The 5020-nt window shown below is 58.2% G+C and overlaps 1 protein-coding gene across 2 annotated transcripts in view; it reads left to right on the top strand.

Annotated features, from left to right (window-relative positions):
• Positions 1-6: 6 nt before the first annotated feature.
• The window catches only part of Rhbdf1 (rhomboid 5 homolog 1), a 12552-nt gene continuing 7538 nt past the window's right edge, over positions 7-5020 (top strand). For both annotated transcript variants that reach the window (XM_055604769.1, XM_055604770.1), the window contains exon 1: positions 7-20. The gene's annotated coding sequence lies outside the window, so the exon portion shown is untranslated. The remainder of the gene's footprint in view (positions 21-5020) is intronic.

Below are 5020 nucleotides of genomic sequence, written 5' to 3' on the forward strand. Positions count from 1 at the left end.
CCTCGGAGGACCGTGCGGCGGTGAGCGGCGGCCGGGCTCTCTGCGCGAGGTCGGGGGCTCGGGGCGGCCGGGTGCGGGGCTGGCGTCCTGGCGCGTGTCCGCCGACCGCTGCCGGGGCGCTGTGCGGAGTTTCCCGAGCGCCCGCGGAGGCGGCGCGGCCCGGATTCCAGCCTGGCGCCCCACCGAAATAGCCCGTGGTCGGACCGGCGCGGCCTGGCGGCGGGTGGGGCAGCCGGGCACCGGCCCCGCCGGGTCCTCGGGGCGGGGGAGTCCGAGGGCCGCAGCCGCGCCGAGCGGCCCCGCCGCTGCCGGCCCCTCCCCCAGGCCCTCCTGGCTCCCAGGACCCCCGAAGGTGGCGTCTGAAAACTCTGCGCCGAGCGCGCGACTTCGGGCCACCTGGTCCGCGTCCTCTCGGCTCATGGGACCTGACACCAGCGGCTGCGGGGCCCGGGGAGCTCGGCTGGGCCTGCTCGGCCCGTTTCAGCCCGGTTCGCACCAGCAAACCCGGGAACTGCATCCCAAGCCAACTCCTGCCCTGTGCAGTGGTCTCGAGGGGGAGCCCGAGGCCACAGTCGGGTTCCTGAAGTAGGCCTGGGCGCGGTGGGGTGACCGCGGACCCTGGGTGCTCAGGGATAGGCGAGAGGGCCTGTCTGTCCTGCTGGGAGCATGCTTGGAGAGCTGGGTGGAGAATGGGCAGGGGACTCCCCCTAGGCTTTCTTTCCGCTCAGATAGTCCCGACCGGAGTTCCTGCTCCGTGTGCCTCTTGGGGTAGTGTGTCTGTCTGCGTGGGCGGGGCCTGGATCTGAAGGCCCCCCGCTCTGTCCTGGGAAAGCCCCCCCTCCCCACTTCCTGTTGAAGCAAGGAGAAGATTCTAGGATGAAACTGGCTTTTCAGGTTTAGACTAGCTAAGAAGCCGGGGCAGTCCCAGGCTAGGTGCTCCCCACCTCTGTGGGGCGAGCCTCAGCCCCTTGCCCCCGCCCTTAAGCCTAGAGAATGCTGGGGAACTCAGCAGCTGGCCGGTTCTCAAGCGGTTCCCGAGGCCCAGTCGTCTGTTAGCAGGGTCATTCTGGGCAATCTGGGTCCTTTACTTAGAGATCTGCAAGAGAGGGCAAGTGAGCCGGGGAGACCCACACTGAAGGTACAGGGTCTGGGACTCATCCACAGACCTCCAGGCAGCCTCCGTGGCTGGCAGGTCCTCTGCAGGAGCCCTAGTGGGAGGTCCGCTTGGGTGAGCCGGAGAGCTGGTCTAGTGGTACTGGTTTGGGTCTCCCGTTAAGGGCCGTTCGCAAGGGAACTCCTGTCACTCTAGCTCACTCGAGCTCTAGTCTTTCCTCAGCGTGCCCTACCCTGCACGTGAAGACCTCACTCAGCTCTAGGTGCTCTGCAGCCAGGGGAGCGAAGGGTCCCTTCCAGGTCCCTGGCAGACCTGGCCGAGGTGCTGAACTCCCTCGAGGCCCCGTGACCTCCGGCAGTGAACGGCCTCTCTCAGTTAATCTGTAAAATGGTCTTAAACGCCTCCTTTCTGCCATAGGTTCTAACATCAACAGGCTTGGTTAGGATCAGGTCTGAGGCGGGTGTCCTAGGTTCTTGATGACTGAAGCTGTTGTTGAGACTCATTTTACCCTCCCGAAGCCTCTCCTGCTTCCTGTGGTTCCTGGGAGGGGTTTCTGAGTTGTAGGATGTCTGGAGTCATTCAGGGAAATTCTGAACCTCTCCACTTCATTCAGGGACTCAGCTGGATAGGTTGGGGACCAGGAGTGTCCATCTCAGTGGACACTAATCCAGAATTTGAGCTACAGCTAAATCCATCCTCTAAGCCCCTTTTTGACTGGGTGGCTTGGACAGGTCCCCTTTCCCCTCCCAGCCCCATCTGGATCAGGGATTTTGACTGGCCGTCAGAGACCCCTGGGCTATGGGTGGTGCCTCTCCTCAGGGATGGCCACTTTGCTCTCATGGGCTCTGTCATCTCTTGGTCCCTTCAGTCCCAGGGTTTCCTGTACCTCTAGGACCTACGGGCTCCCCCACAGACTTCAGCAGGGCAGCTCTTGTTCTCTTGCCCTTTCTGTATGTGTGTTTCTGAGGTGATGGTGGGCGATGGGGAGAGGGCAAGATCTAGTGTGTCCTGGAGATGAGGGAGGCCACTGCAAAGGCCTGCCCTGCCCCATGCTGAAACAAACTTACCCCACATGAAAATGGAGGGGCTGGAGTGGAGGTTGAAGAACGCCTTATGCTTCACAAAGAGCCCAGCAGACACTCAATATGATGCCCTTTACAGACGAGGCAAAGAGGCTGGCGGAAGTTATAGTGACATGTGGGGACGGACCAGCACAGAGACTGTAGAGAGCTGGTGAGGCCCTCCCTCTGGGGCAGGTTGGGGCTGGGTATTAGAGGAGAGAGGAGACAGGCTCCAAGTGGGATGCTGGAGCATGCAGCAGCCGCAGCCCACACCTGAGGATGCTGTTTCACACCAGCTGCGGTCGCCGTCTCCAGTGTCTGCGCTTCACGGCTGCGCAGTCTGCTTTTGCAAGGTGTGTCCTCAGGTCCATCTCCCGCCTGCAGCTCCCGCCTGCAGCTTTGCTCTTTTGGTTTTGCTTGAGAGTTTCATTACGTCGCCTGGACTGGCTTCAAACTCAGAAGCTCCCTTCATGACCTGAGTGCTGGCCTCACAGGCATGCAGCACTCCCTACCCAGCTACACCCCAGCTTTGGCTCTCTTCTTCCCACCCAGGCCACCACCCTTTCTGTTGAGTCAGCTGCTACTTACTGAGCACCTACTGTGTGCCAGGCACTTTCATCACCCCTTTTCAGAGGAGAAAACGGAGGCTTGCCAGGTGTGGAGGTGCACATCTGGAATCTCGCTACTTAGGGTTCAAGGCACATCTATAACTACATCATGAACTGAGGCCAGCATGGGCTTCATGAGACTCTGTCTCAAAAAAACCAAGCGGAGAAAACCCAGGTATAGCTAGAGATTTTTGGCCCATGTTGCTCCACCTGCCTTCTGGCTTCTGTGTCACAAACAGGGTTAGCCTGAAGGGTCCCCAGCAGGAGGACAGGTGCCTGTCTCCCCACAGCCTCCCTCCTACCCTTTCCACGGTGCACACGGGCAGTCAGGGCTGGTTCTGATGTGTGCTGCTTCTGTGGTGGCTCCCTGCTTCACCTTGTCCCTCACCCTCAACTGGAATCTCAGTCAGGCTGCTTGGAGCCCCTCCAATCGAGGCTCTGCTGCCCCACCGGACTCTGTCCCACCTCCAACCACTGGGCTTGCTTTCTAGCACTTCCCACTTACTCTAGCTCCCTTTTGGGCGGCTCCTTGTGCTCCTGGGGTGACTCATGTGTGTGACCCCAGGCAGTCAGCTTCTCCATGGGCCCTGGTTTCCCACCACACTGGGGCCAGCAGAAGAGAGAGAGTGAGGGCTGTCAGGGAACAAGAGCCCACTGTGTGCCTGGGGGAAATGGAGACACTGAGCCACTGTGGGCCGGCAGTGTGCTGCTCCTTGGCCTAGACTCTTTTGTCTGGTCTGGTATGCCCCTCCCCCAGGCCTTGTGAATCCCACTAGCTTGAGGCCCTGTTAGGAAGAGAGCATAGGGTGGGGCAGGGTGGGTGTCCTTTTCCCAGTCGGCAGGCCTAGAGTTGTGTGTCGGGTTCTCTTGTGTTTGCCTTCACTGTAGCATGGGGGGGAGGGGCTGTGAAGGGGACCCCAGGGAGACCCAGATGTTCAGCTGTCTGTGGGTTCAGGCTCCCAGTGCTTGCTCCCAGTCCCCTTCTCCCACTCACACAGCGGGAGGCAAGCCAGCTGTTTCAGGTGCTGCTGAAGGGGCCTCTCCTTTTAGTGTCCCCGAATCCCCACTCAGGAGAACTGGCACTTGCCACCCTGTTCTCAGGTGAGGCAGCACCAGTGAACAGCCCTGGAGGCGGGTAGAAAGCGTGTTGCAGGAGCAATATAGGGAAAGGGAGGCCAAAGACAGACTTTGGTCAGGGATGTGGAACCATGGGTATCGGTAGCTGTTGGAAACTGCAGCTTGTATTCTCGAGAAAGACACAGTTCCATACCATCTAGAAATGCGGAACACAGAATCCACCAGTCCCCAGCACTCAGCTGTGGTTTACTCCAAGGTCCTGTGACCAATCCTGTCTGTCTGTCTATCTATCTATCTATCTATCTATCTATCTATCTATCTATCTATCTATCTATCATGTATACAATGTTCTCTCTGCATGCATGCCTGCAGGCCAGAGGAGGCCACCAGATCTCATTATAGATGGTTGTGAACCACCATTTGGTTGCTGGGAAATGAACTCAGGACCTCTGGAAGAACAGCTAGTGCTCTTAACCTCTGAGCCATCTCTCCAGCCACCTCCACCCCCCTGCCCCGTGACCACTCTTGACCATATTCCTTCTCGGGCTCCTACCTGGCTGCTCAGGATAGTCCAGAGGCAGCACATGGAAGGCGTCCTCCATTGTCAGTTCCTGGCTCTTTACCAATGGGGTCTCACAGGGCTCAGCCCAGCCATGGGAAGTTCACTGTCTTCCAGGCCGTCTTGTCCCATAGTGAGAACGGAGCTTTTCTGTCTCCTCCAAGCGTGGAGAAGGAGAGTCCTAAGTTGAAGCATCAGCAGGCAGGTGACACAGTCCAGAAGTCTAGAGATTTGAAGGTGTAGACTTTTGTGTCTTCTGCCTTCTGAGTCTTACTTCAAGGAGCCATGCCCTTTTCTGTATCCTCATCTTGGCTTCATCTCCACTTCCCCGATACATGGGGCCCTTCATTTGGAGCAGGGGTTAGGTATGTATCTGCTGTGACAGTAGAGGGGAAAGTAAGAGTTCTACAGAGGTCAAGACTTTCCTGACAGCCTAGAGCTGGGCCTTAATGCGCTGGCTGGAACTTGGCTGGCCTCAAACACACAAATCTCTTCCTGCTTCTGCCTCCTGAGCGCTAAGATTAAGGGTGTGCAACCATATGCCTGGCTCAAATGTACGTACATGTATTTCTTTTAAGACAGAGTATTACTGTGTAACTCT

The sequence above is a fragment of the Psammomys obesus genome, unplaced genomic scaffold (genome assembly GCF_907164565.1).
Source record: "Psammomys obesus unplaced genomic scaffold, mPsaObe1.curated_primary_1811, whole genome shotgun sequence".
Taxonomy (NCBI): Eukaryota; Metazoa; Chordata; class Mammalia; order Rodentia; family Muridae; genus Psammomys; species Psammomys obesus.